The sequence below is a fragment of the Leptonychotes weddellii genome, chromosome 7 (assembly GCF_054177405.1).
Source record: "Leptonychotes weddellii isolate Sample4059 chromosome 7, ASM5417740v2, whole genome shotgun sequence".
NCBI classification, from domain to species: domain Eukaryota; kingdom Metazoa; phylum Chordata; class Mammalia; order Carnivora; family Phocidae; genus Leptonychotes; species Leptonychotes weddellii.
In genome coordinates, this window is record NC_138375.1 from 22,299,124 (window position 1) to 22,313,290 (window position 14,167).

The 14,167-nt window shown below is 37.4% G+C and overlaps 2 long non-coding RNA genes across 2 annotated transcripts in view; one reads left to right on the forward strand and one right to left on the reverse strand.

Annotated features, from left to right (window-relative positions):
- LOC145722535 (uncharacterized) overlaps positions 1–14,167 on the reverse strand; it is a 394,482-nt gene that overhangs the window by 180,446 nt on the left and 199,869 nt on the right. The window lies entirely within an intron of this gene.
- On the forward strand, positions 2,085–6,722 carry LOC145722464 (uncharacterized). The gene is made up of 3 exons (XR_014146767.1): positions 2,085–2,245; positions 3,816–3,906; positions 6,359–6,722. It is a non-coding gene; the product is annotated as an uncharacterized LOC145722464 (long non-coding RNA).

A 14,167-nucleotide genomic window follows, 5' to 3' on the forward strand; every position in this document is an offset into this window, starting at 1 on the left:
AACACTTGGATCCTACCATGGATCTTACCTCAACGGAGGCCTGGGCTTTAAACCCTGAACTTATATCCTGGGTCCTGAAGGTGTATTTGTTATGACATCTGTGTGTTTCTGTAATTAGATCCACAGCATCTGCAGCAAGTACTTTCCCCTTTGAAATGTGTCTTAAGAAGAATAAATAATACATTGAAAGTTAGAAAAAGTATACAAGCATGTGTTGCTGTTGCTTTGAAAAAATTCCTCCAAGAGTCTGGGAAATGGACTTGACCAATTTATCCACCATCCAAATTAAGTCCATGGAAAAACTGAATTTCTAGCAAATCTTAAATATTTCAAGGGGTTTAGTGACTTCTGATCAATGTTCCAAGTATCCCCGGTATCATTCATTCATTCATTCATTCATTCCTTGATGCTATTAGAAAAATGGTTATGCAGTATTCTCACCAACACAAAACTGTCTATAGTTGTCCTACTTTCCAAATACTATGATCAGAGAGCATTCATGAAAGCACGATTTATGAAAATGCCATCAACATCAATTTATCCAAGAGACATTTACATTTCTGTGTCATGGTACAAAACAGAGAAAACTCTTGTAAAAAAAAAAAAAAATCCATCCAACAGAGACCCAAGTCCTCTTTCTGTGTTTCCTTTCCTGTTGACAGGTGTATTTTCAATGATTCACATAAATTATTTGCAATCCATGTGCCCCAGTTTTGGTATATGACATTTCTCTAAAATTTTCCCAATTTTCTGAAACTCAAGTAATTTACACGAACATTAATAACAAAAACAGAAAATGCAGGTAAACACAAACCTTTCCTGCATTAATCTCACTTAAGATTTTTTTTCCTTCAAGTTCAGTTCAAAGTAGACCCCATTTATAAATTTCACCAGCTACATATAAGTGTATAAATCTAACTACACAGAGGGAAAACAACCTAACAAAAATGTGATTTATCTTTACTAAATTACCACCGTGACAAGGCATTACTTGTCTAAATTAAGCAATTATGACATAATGGCTGAAGAATGCTACAATAAAAAAGTCATCCATTCCTGCTATTTTATAAATATAGGAACACTTTTAAATGCACCCAATATACAATGTTCTAAATCTATCAAGAAAAATAATTGACAAAGTTATGAATTAATTTTAGAAGAATGTAATATAGATACCCTGCAAGAATCAGGAGCTTACAGAGGTAAGCACATGATTAGATAATCTGCTAGTTTAGCTCACCTGAAAAAAAAATACTTTAAATATATTTTTACGATAAGCAACTTACTAAAAACAGTGTGCTTTTACTACATTAATAAAGCCTCTCTTAAGATGACCACATTTTCACTATTTTATTGGTGAAAGGAATATATAAATTTTACTTGCAAAATCAGGGCTCATGTTAAAACAGTATTTTTTAAAGTAGAAAACATGTGATGAGTTTAAAACAGGAGACTGAGAAAACAAGTAGGAAATTCTCAATATAAATGCGATACTGGTTTCTTTTTCTATCCATTAATCTAATAAAAATTATATGAAAAGGTTAAATTCTCTTGAACACTTAGAAATTATTTTAAAAGTGAGTTAAAGGCTGATGTTTAAGGTAAAAGGCATATCTCTTCCTTTAACGCCTAAACATTCTTTTACTGACCTTCGTGAAATGAAATTAAATGTTTAGAAGCAAACTCTTTCTTAGTTCATAAATATCAAAAAGTTAAAGTTGCTGTGGATTTTTTACACTGGAATATATTGTCCATGTATTTCTTTTTTTTTTAAAGATTTTATTTATTTATTCATGAGAGACAGAGAGAGAGAGAGAGAGAGACAGAGGCAGAGGGAGAAGCAGGCTCCCCGCAGAGCAGGGAGCCCGATGCGGGACTCGATCCCAGGACCCTGGGATCATGACCTGAGCCGAAGGCAGACGCCCAACCAACTGAGCCACCCAGGCGTCCCTGTCCATGTATTTCTAACAGATGTTCTGTTGACTCACTTGGGAATGTGATTACCATGTCAGCATTTGATCAACGTCCATGGGAGTATCTGACAATCCAAGGGAGTTGCCATTAGATTGTACACTGGCGACATGGAGAGAGGCATAACCTGCACTGAAAGAATTCAGTGTCTCCTGCCTCCTCCCTTCTTGGCATTTTAGAGTAATATGGAGGGGAAGACTGTCAAGCAACCAGTACAAGACCAAGGAATCCATCTCTACCCACTGGCTCTCAGCCAGAAAACAAACCTGCTGTTGTGAGTACATGCACATCCATTTGGTTTTTAGCTCCTAAATGAAAAACTTCATTGTCATATGAACTCGTTCAATGCTAAGTCATACTGCATAGTGATTTATCCTTTTAATGATTTGATACATTTTTAAAAAGTTACCACATCCTAATTTTTCATGCCCTTTTTTGAGGTTTTCTAAATTCTCATCTCATACCCTATTTTTAAAATATTCTTATTTACTAAAGTTTTCTATTTTAAGGTAAAGATAATACTTCTTGATGTCTAGTCCTTATTCCAAATCTTGCTTTATTTTCTCTTTAATTTTATTTACTTTAAGAATGGCATGAAGGAAGCAGAGAAAAGTGAGGTTCAGCTGTAAGGGGAGTCCCTGACAGAGTTTCTCAATCTACCAATGAGGAAGAACCAGGTTTTTTTCCTGAAATCTGTGCAGATTCATACTTTCATAAATATAAGAAAAATGAATTTCTGGGAAAACAAAATTCTAAGGAGGCATGCAAAATGCAAGCTTAAATCATATTATTAGATGTAATAGATATAGAATTACTTCTTCAAATTGTTTTGAAAGGTTCTGGACACTTACTCTAAGTTTCTGGATGTGTTTTGTCATAGTCTAGTGCTGACAGTTTGCAAACCAGCACCAGTCCCTGGATTTGATTACAGCTCAGACTCTTTCTCTCTAGCTGGCCTTTCCTTAGGAAAGTCTTCCCTCTGCTGAAGGCTCAGTCTGATTTCCCTATTTTACGTTCTCCTACCAGTTCTCTGTAGTTCTCCCAGTTCTCTGTACTTCTCTGTCTCACAAAATACTTGAATAATGTATTATAGGACTTGTCCTTTGTGTCTGCCTTGCCCATGCTGATATTGTTTACACAGAGGTAAACACAAATGGATTTACTTTGAAGCTAGTGAATATCAGGTTGTGGTCCATTTGCTTACCCAGGCCCCAGTGAGTGGTGGAAGTTGTAGGAGCTGCAGGGTGTTCTAGGTGAGGAGGGGAACAAGGCTGTAGTCAGTAAGTATTAGTGTATAAACGTTTTTGGCAAATTCACTGAAGAGATCTTAGACAAAAGGGACTTGAGGCTTTAAGAATATGGTGTGGTATCTTTTTTCATCTTAAATAAATAATGACTTTAGCACCTAATTTTATCCTTGCAATTTTACATCATTTGTCTTAAAATGAGTTGCCAAATTATGTAGGTGTTAAGCCCCACAAACTCTGGATCTGCCCTGTGTTGAGCACTTTAGCCCCAACAACTAGCACCGTGCCCTAGAGTAGGCAGTCCATAAATATCCACTGGCTGAATGGGAAATGAATAAATGATTAACTAAATGGTTTAGAGCTCCTCAGCAAGATTCCTGCATGAAGATCCACAAGGGCCCTAATTAGTCTCCTAGAAACTCTTTTACACTCGCCTACTCTCAATGAAGGTATTACTTGTAGAATTCACCTTCAAACCATACGAGGTTCAGGAGGATTTTTAAAGCAGAGTTTTTCAAACTGTGGATTGTGGCCTCTTAATAGTTTGTATAAGTCAACTTGGTGGTTTGTTCGATCAGAATGTATTTATTTTTACAGTGGAACATAATGGAAAAAAAGGAACAGAGTGAAATGAAATAAAGAGAATAAAGTGGAAGGAAAAGTAACGAGCACACCACGAAAAATAAGGGTGAGTGTTGCTTCATAAAACTTGTGTGTCAGCATCTCTACCCCGTGACTGTTTCTGTCTAGGTTCCTGGCCTGGGCTACTGCATGTCTCCGCACTGATCTCTCACCCCTCCCCAGTATTTCTTCCCATGGGCTCCAGATTGATCTTCTCCAAATACAAACTTGAGTATGTTACACTCTTATGTAAAATCTTCAAACTGATTGGGAAGATTGTTTCCAGAGGGCCCAGTTTCCAGCAGCAAGTGTATGACAGTAAGAGGAACCATGTGAGCCATGTTATCTGGTACCCCAATGATAAAATAGAAGGAAACTCAACAAATGCTTCATCCATTTCAGTTCAGTGTGATGGAAACATACAAAGCACAGGCTCAGTATAATCTGTCACCCAGAATAAGTTCTCTCATGACCTAAGTTGCCCTTAAATAAACCTGCTTAATACAGTCAGGAACCCTGGGAGTGAAAATAGTAGGAACATCAGATTTTCTAACAGGATATTTCAAGTGTCAGCAGTTTAATGTTTTCTCTAAGTTTTATTATAGTCCTTATCAAATCTGACAGGAATAAAGAAAATACTAGCAGAGGAATGGTGAAACCCATTGTGTGCCAATGATCTGACTCTTTCTGAACAGTAAACTTTAGAATATTTAAATAAAACTTCATCTATTTTTACTTTTAATTTTGTTCCTTTGTAAAACAAAAAGGAAAAAATGATCTACTCATTCAAGAAAGATTTGATGAATGTCAACTATATGCTTGTTGCAGCATTAGTTACTAGAAATTTATAAAATGAATGTCATAACCCCTGCCTGCAGAAAGCTCACTTTCAGCCATCAGGATGATATCGGTGATTCCTGGCTTCAACCCCCCTCACAAAAAGGCCAACTAGCAACAATTCTTAGACAAGACACCACTGGGGAAATTCTAGAACCCCCGGGGGAGTGAGGCTGAGGCACCCACCCTGAACCACAGAGATCAAGAATAATATCACATTAGAATGGTAAGAGCAATGACTATACTCTGACCACGTCACCCATCTCAGAGGCCAGCCCGGTGCTGCTCTGAGGAAGCCACCTTGGGCCTATAGCTTCTTCAGCAGGAAGAGACTCCAAGGTAGTTATCTGGGTCACTTCCTGAGAGGCTCACTCAGGTCTCACTTCTCAGGGATCACTGGGGGAAATGTGTGGGGCTTGACCCTGGGGATCAGACAGAGATGGAGAAGGGAGAAGGACTTACAGCAACCAACATGCAGATCTTGACATATCTCATTCCTTCTTGTAGCAATGCCTGAGCACAGATCCTAGCTTGATGCTCTGCCCATCAACAGAGTCCAGTCAGTGATCCCTCCTGACCAGGGAGTTTAGTTGGCAGTTTTGCATGACTTGGGTCCCCAGTCAATGAACTACAGCAGCAGGGGAGCTTGTTCTATAGCCTTTTCCAAGAATGGAAGCGAATTTGAAGATTCACCCAACCTGAATACAACTCACTGCCGCTCCTGACCAAGAAGCCTAGAAAGAGGACACAGGAAACTGGAGCACAACTGGCAGGAGCCTCAACAGTGACAATGGGCAGCTTTGGAACCAGGATGATACCACCCAGCCACAGAGCCCAGCATACACCACTCCCCCTGCAATGGAGCCCAGTGAAGGACATTCTCAATTGCTGAACACAGCCTGCAACCATCCCAGACAGGAAACAAAGCTAGTTACTATACCCAGTCACATAGCATAGCCTGCAACTCCACCCAACAAGGGAGCCCAGGGACCCCCACCTGACCACAAAGCACAGTCAGGAGCAGGTTCACTCACGTACAGGATACAGCTGAGGGTGCCTCCCAACCAAAACGCATAACCAGCTACTCTGACAAAGGAGTACAGCCAGGAACCTGATCGTTCAGCATGGCCAGGGGTCCCACCCAACTTGCAGGCACAGCTTGTGGCCCTGCATGAACTCAGAGCACAGCCTGAGACTCCACTAACCAGGAGTGGTTATAGAGACCAGCCCATAGTCCTGCCGTTAAAAGGTTAATAGATAGATCATCCAGACAGAACCAGTACGGTAACAGTGGATTGGAACAACATTATAGACCAAACAGACCTAACAGACATACAGAATTATTTCATCCAACAGCAGCAGAGTACACATTCTTCTCTGGTGTACACAGAATGTTCACCAGAATTGATCATATGTAAGGACACAAGACAGATCTCGACAAATTCAGGAAAACAGAAATTATGTTAAGTATCTTTTCTGACCATAATGGTGTAAAACCAGAAATCAGTAAAAGGAGAAAAGCTGGAAAATTGATAAATATACAGAAATTAAAATCACATGTTCCTGAACAATTAATGGATAAAAAAAAGAGATCTTTGGGGTAAATACCCAGTAGTGCAATTGCTGGGCCATATGGTAGCTCTATTTTCAACTTTTTGAGGAACCTCCATACTGTTTTCCAGAGTGGCTGCACCAGCTTGGATTCCCACCAACAGTGTAGGAGGGTTCCCCTTTCTCCGCATCCCCACCAACATCTGTCCACAATAGCCAAAGTATGGAAAGAACCAAGATCTCCATCGACAGATGAATGGATAAAGAAGATGTGGTGTGTGTATACACATATACATATACATATACCTATACATATACACACACAATGGAATATTATACCGCCATCAAAAGGAATAAAATCTTGCCATTTTCAATGACGTGGATAGAACTGAAGGGTATTATGCTGAGTGAAATAAGTCAATCAGAGAAATACATGTATCATATGATCTCACTAATATGAAGAATTTTTAATCTCAGGAAACAAACTGAGGGCTGCTGGAGTGGTGGGGGGTGGGAGGGATGGGGTGGCTGGGTGATAGACATTGGGGAGGGTATGTGCTATGGTGAGCACTGTGAATTGTGTGAGACTGCTGAACCACAGACCTGTACCTCTGAAACAAATAATACATTATATGTTAAAAAAAAAAAAAAAAGAAGATAGCAGGAAGGGAAAAATGAAGAGGGGGAATCAGAGGGGGAGACAAACCATGAGAGACTATGGACTCTGAGAAACAAACTGAGGGTTCTAGAGGGGAGGGGGGAGGGGGATGGGTTAGCCTGGTGATGGGTATTAAAGAGGGCATGTACTGAATGGAGCACTGGGTGTTATACGCAAACAATGAATCATGGAACACTATATCAAAAACTGATGATGTAATGTATGGTGATTAACATAACATGATAAAATAAAATAAAATTAAATAAATAAATAAATAAATAAATAAATAAATAAAAGGGATCAAACATTTGAAAACCAACTTAACAATGTTTGGCTAGATGATACTCTATAGGAGACCCACCTCCTTGCACAGCCCATGGGGTACCATTTACATTTTTGTCTATGTGAATGACATTCCACTTACCCAGCTCTATGAAATGGTTTAGAAATTTATGTTTTCACTGAAGAGGAAAGAAAATAATGTGGGTCACAGAAATGCAAATGATGGGGTTAAAAAAGAGAGTAAGCTTTGAAGAGGAAGAGATACCACATGATGACCTACCAGACGCATGGTATGAAAGAAAAGAGATTAGCCTGATAGAATTCCAATATTTCAAAACTGAGTAATCACATGAATAGTGTTCTTACAGAGAAGGAATTTGAAACAGGGGATGAGTTTTTGGAAGAAGTCAAAAATAAATAATGCTATTGGATGATGGCATGAAGTCCCCAGGGAAACGTATATAAGTTTTATTATCCCAGTAAGACTACAACCTTATTAAAAATCCTCTCTCATACCCTTTATTCTTTCACAGAGTAGAATTCAAAACACACTTGCTGAACTGAACTCATCATGTTTTACATCAGGCATTGGTTTAATTCAACGTATGTCTAGCCAGATTCTCAGTGTGTAAATTGTACCATTGGCATAAGAAAGGGACTGGAAACCTGCATTAACTTTTGCCAGCCACTAGGACACCATTCAGAAAATTACAGCTTCCATGGCTGAAATGAGTTAATATCCTGCCAAATAGAAAGAAATGTGTTCTCTCCGTGTTGCCAACAGATTAATTTAAATGCTTGTGGCAAAGACCACTGAGCCCATTCAATCAGGATTATATTTGACCAAAGTTGCAATTTCATCAAAGGATATTATAAACAAGAGCACAAGCAAGATTCCTATTAGACATAATTAGAGATATGCAGAGAAATGAAACTTAAATTCTACAAGAGAAAGAAAAAAATGTTACAAAACATAAAGCTTGAGCTGAGTATGTAATAACAGATGCTTCAAATTTTAATCACGGAATTATCTTCACTGTAGATATTTAACAAATATGCAAAATATTATCATATTAATTACTGAAATCAAGTTTGAGTTCTAATATGTACCATAGTATTCAAGAAGTGTTTATTGAATGGACATGATTCATTCATTCATTCCACAAGTCTGTATTGCAAATCATGAAGCTTACTGCTTAGTGAGAGAGATAAAAAAACAATTCCATAAATGCATAAATATATATATTTACAAATTGTGAAAGGGCTAACGGGGTTAGAGTCAGTTTTGGGAGCCCAGTGAGTTTATATCAGGCTTCTGTCCTAGACTGAAAGGGTAAGAAAGTAGATCACCATTATATTTTAGCACAATGCCAGACACATAGTATATTGGACTTTGGACTGAAATTTGAGAAGTAACTAGATAACTAGATATTAACTAGATAAAGTCCAGGAATTAACTAGATAAACTAGATAAAGTCCAGAGTTGCGAGTTGAGTGCAGCTGAAGAAACTTCCAAGCCAAAGAAAAATATGAAAGATTTCAAAATGGGAAGAAAATGGTGCATTTGAAGAACCTTCAGAACACCAGAGTAGTTAAGAAGAGACCAAGGGGAAAAGCAGTAAGAGATGAAGGAGATCACTCAGGGCTTTATAACCCATGTTAAAGACTTTTATCATTACCTTAAGAATAATGGGGAAAATGCCTGAATGTATTTAAGAAACAAAGAAGCATTATTAGATTTGCTTCTGTAAAAATCCCACTCTAGTTGCAGGGCGGAAAATACGTGTATTGAAAAGTAACTAAATGGATGTAATTAAGGAAGCTAGTACACACAAGAGAGGAGGTAGCTCAGACTAGGGTAGTGGCAATGGGGATAAAGAGCAATGAATTTGACAACCGATAAGTAAAATTGACTTGTAGTATCTGGTAGACACTATTTTTGACAGTTAGGAACAACACAAAAAGGTAACTTTTTTAAGGAGCTTAGATTCTAGTTTGGGAAATGCAATACATATATAAAAATAACATCACAATAGATATTTATAAGCATAAAAAAAAACCAGCAATATGTAGAGAACAGCAGGGGTAGGCGAGCCACTCCTTTAGATAAGGTGCTCAGGGGAAAGTTTCTTTGAGGAAGTCATGTTTGAGATGAGAAGTGAATAAAGACTTTCCAGGAATAGCCCTGGAAAGATTTAGAGGCAGGACATTCCAGGCAAAAGGAAAAGCAAGTACAGAGGTCTTTTGATGGAAATTTTCTTGGTTTATTCAAAGACCGGCAAGCCGGCCAGTGCAGCTGAAGCTCAGCACAGAAGATTGCATGAGATGTGATCAGAGGCATAGCATTGTTCACCCCAACAGGAAACACAGGAGGGGGATGGAGTTTGGGACAGAGGCCATGGGTGTAGTTTTAGGTGTGTTGGGTTTAAGTCACCTTAGAAACATCTAGAAAGAGATTTTTAAGTAGGTACAATGCATACATGCAAATCTGGAGCCAAGAAAAGTCTGAGATCAAAATATTAATTTCAGAGTCCTTATCATACAGATGGTAAATTAAACTATGATATAAAGAAGACATTCTAGGAAAAATACACAAAAAGAAGGGAGTATAATTGAGTCTTAAGGAATTTCAATATTTAATGGCCAAACAGAGAAAAAAGAGCCTGTAAAGGAAAGGTATAACCTGAAAGGTAAAAGAAAGACCCACATAGCTGCAGTCAATGGAAGTATTTCAGGGAGAGTGGTCAAGAGTGTCAGTTGCTACTGAGAAGCAAAGTATATCAAAATGGATCTAGAGATGAGGATTTCACTCGTGGTCTCAGAGAAAACCAGTTTGCTAAATAAAGAAAGAAAAGGCCAGACTAAAGTGGACTGAGGAATGAATGGAAAGTGAAGAAATGTTGCCACGTAGGTAGACAAGTCTTGTGAAAATCTTGGATCTGAGTACAAAATTGGAAAAGGTAGAAGCTAGATAAGATATTGATTGAGACAGGTGTTTTGGTTTGATTTGGTTTGGTGTTTTATCGTTGAAGAGAAAGATATTTAAATATGTTTGGATGCTCAGAAGAAGCATCAGAATGTGTAGTTAGAGAATTTAAGGCAAAAATCTCACTAATATCAAGTGTATACCTATCTTCCCAGTCTTCTCATTGTTTTAGCAATTGCTCATATTAAGTACATACAAAATCTAGGGAAAAAAATATTTTGTAGATCACAAATTCCTATTGTTTTCATCATTGTCAAAATATAATTTTCTTCATCTTTTTAAAATGTTTCCACAAAAACAGGTGGTAAGTGTTCACATACAATATGTACTACAGTTTCATATATATAGTTCTTTTTCCTGGGTTTCCTAGACTTGGCTTTTATTTACTAATTAATTTCATCATAACATTTCACATTGTGTATTCATTTTATATAGTGATATATTATTTAAAGTTGCCTTCATTTGACTTTTTCTTTCCATTTAAACAATTAAAAATCATAGGAAAAAACACAGAGGAAACTATTCTAAATATATTTCAGCCAGCAGTTTTCACCAAAGAAATTTAACCAAAAAAACAATCCACAGATATATTCACTACATCATCATAATGATTTTATGGTTAGTATGACTAAAAATGAGTAGGAAAATTAGTGAGAAGGAAAATCTCATCCAGTTGGCTCTCAACATTAAATGCTGCAGTCTGAGAAGAGATAATATTCAAATACCTAATATGTGATGTTCAAATACCTAAGTCATCATTTAAAAAAAGAATGTACTATATGTATGTTATTCATATATAGTAAGTATATGACTTAGTATTAGCATTAATGATTTTTTAATTTTCTCTTTTGCTAGGACAAAACGCAAGATAAAACTGAAAATATGTATGATGCAAATGATTTTTAAAATTGACTGACTGACAAGGAGTTTGAATTTCAGAATGTATCACAGTAAAAAAAAAAAAAAAAAAACCTGAAATGTTTAACCAGCAAATGAAGGTGCATGATAAGGTGTGAGGTCGGTTGGCACCATTAAAGATTAATTCAATGTTCAATCATTCACCTAAGAAATATTTATTGAGTGTCTCCTACATACCAGACAAGGTTTAAAAAGGTGAATCATGGGCCAAATGCCTGAAATACCGCTATTTCAAATCATTAAAGTCAAGTCAATCGTCCGAATTCTGATTTCTCTATACAAAAAGGAATGCTATAAGTATTTCTTGTAAACATTCTATGAAACTGTGGCACTCAGAGGTGGAACCAGCAGGGATTAAACATTGTGCACTCAAAAACAAAAGAACTAGTAAAGCACTGGAGATTTAAGAAGCAAATACATGACACAAGGAAGGCAAAGACTATGTTTGTCAAAGAAACTTGTCTGGGATTCTCAGTAATTAGGAACATGTACTCATAAACTCACACATGGCTATTGCTTTGCTTATGAAAGCCAGATCTGACCAATGTGGAGTTTTGTTCATGTATTTTCCCACTAATTGGTCAAACCTGAATGCTAGAGGTACAACTAGATAACTGGCCAGACATAAGAGTAAATGCCAAGGGCCATGTGGCTTGTGTGCCACACATTCTAGCAGCTAAAAAATCTGTCCTTGGAAAGACCAATCGTGTTATGATAAATTTCATAGAAAGGGAAAACCTCAGATTCACCTAACCAAAAGGCGACTAAACAACTCTGCCTACTGAGACTCCCATGTGCGTGGTGTTTGGCCTCCAGGCCAGAGCAAACCCCAGAAGGTTTAGTGGTTGGTGCCAGAAAGTATATGGAGAATTCACCCCCGCTCAGGTCTAAAAATTTCCCTGAAATGTAACTAAGGTATATCTAAATTTGAAAGAATACAGTTAGAGGGGCGCCTGGGTGGCTCAGTCGTTAAGCGTCTGCCTTCGGCTCAGGTCATGATCCCAGGGTCCTGGAATCGAGCCCCGCATCGGGCTCCCTGCTCAGCGGGAAGCCTGCTTCTCCCTCTCCCACTCCCCTGCTTGTGTTCCCTCTCTCGCTGTGTCTCTCTCTGTCAAATAAATAAATAAAATCTTAAAAAAAAAAAAAAAGAATACAGTTAGACTTAGAGACGGAATCTAAACAATTTTTAAACCGTATGGAAATATACAGCTAGGGAGAAAATTAACCAGAACCCTGAAATAACCCATACATAAAATATACTTCAGTTTTGGAGGAACATACTCTTCCAAGTCTGAACCTAGACGTATACACAAAAAGCAATAGAGAGAGACGATTTACCATGATATGCCACAGTGAAAATTCTCGTGGTTTCAAAGTATTTTATGAATATTTCTGAAGGATTGAACTGCTTGTCATAGTGTTGACATGAAGTCATTCAAATATTCTTCTGTAGTAATGAATACTGGCAAAAGTTAAGCACAAAACAATGAAATGACAGCACCAATATTTCTCCACAGACTTTCTGTTAATCATTACTCACCAGTTATATATTTTTTTATAACTCACCAGTCCAAAAAAAAAAAAAGGTGCAAGCACACCCATACACACTGATGATTAATGACAAGTTCAGATACGTGTGAGGCTAGAGAACAAATGATTAACCACTTCAACATTGCCCCACTGATTTCAAGAACCATGTCAGTGTGCAGGATTCTCTGAAAACAGAGACTAACATATCATCAGTTGGCTTCAGACAAGTTGTGGTCCTAATTATTGACTTTTTAAAAGGTACTAACTCAAACAAGTGACCTCAGAGGACTCAGTTACCATGAGCCATAGCCTAATTCCCAGAGTGACCAGAATCAAGGAAACATCTAAACTTTAGGTAATCTCCAGAGAGAAGAGTTAATTCTAAAAAGTCTATATAAAGTGCCTGACCTCAGACAATGATTCTTGTTTATAATCTAAGTAATGCAGACATGACAATTTATCATGTATAAACAAAAAAGAAAATGGAACTTATTTTAAATGTAGTAAGGTCTAAGAAAAAAAAACACATTTTATGCTTATAGGATTCTAAGAGTTCAGTTGTACTCTCTGAGAAGTTTAGCACTATTTCCATATCCAATATGTACCTGTCTTTGAAATAATCCCATATGTTTGTTATACCTTCACACATGATGCTTTGGTGCTATACGCCGTGTACTTTGTTTTCAACTGATTACCCATTCTTTGCTTTTTGCACTGAGGATTAAGACAAATTGATGAAAGATCATTGCTATATGCACAAAACCTAGCCATTTTGATGACAGTTATCCAACTTTACCAAAAACTTACAGTTAATCATATTCTTTGACTAAGATTCTAATCCAGACTTCAAAAACACTTTAAATTTTAAAGTGACTAGTTACTTAGAGAAAGTTCTTCTGGTTAAGATATGGCTAGATATTTGTAAAAATCGTCCCCCAAATATATTACATTTACAGATTTCTTCACTTTCTTCAAGGCCCTTTCTGTCCAGAAAGTCAGATTTCATACATCTCTTAGTTGTTTTTAAAGTTTAAAGCTCTTCATCCTCCAAATACTTCATCCTAATAGGCTGCCATCCTCCAAGATTGGATGATTTTATAGAACTTAACTCAAAATACTTGTGAAATTCTTGAGATTAACAATGACTGCTTCAGACAACAGGCAGAGTTAAGAGGTATAAGAAATAATTGTTTGTTTGTTTTTTATTTCTGTATGTAGTGTCCCCTGGGAGCTCTGGCAGAAGAAAGGTATTATGGAAACATAATTTATTAATAATTTGTTTCAGAACTGTTTACAGAAAAAAGGGAAAGGAAAGGATCTGTGAAAAGCAGATCCCTATCTGATCACTCTTGAAATCTATCAAATTCCTCATGCCCTACCATCTCACACCTGCTATCTCCTCATCCTGGCCTGCCTTCAGCAATTGTTAGATCAGGTTAGCAAGAATTCCCCCTACCCTTGATGTGTCCTCTTGATGATTTCCCATCCACCAAACTCCACCCCCTCCACTGACCTTATGAGGCCAGGATATTGGTAGACTTCTACCTCCTATACCCAAATTGGGAA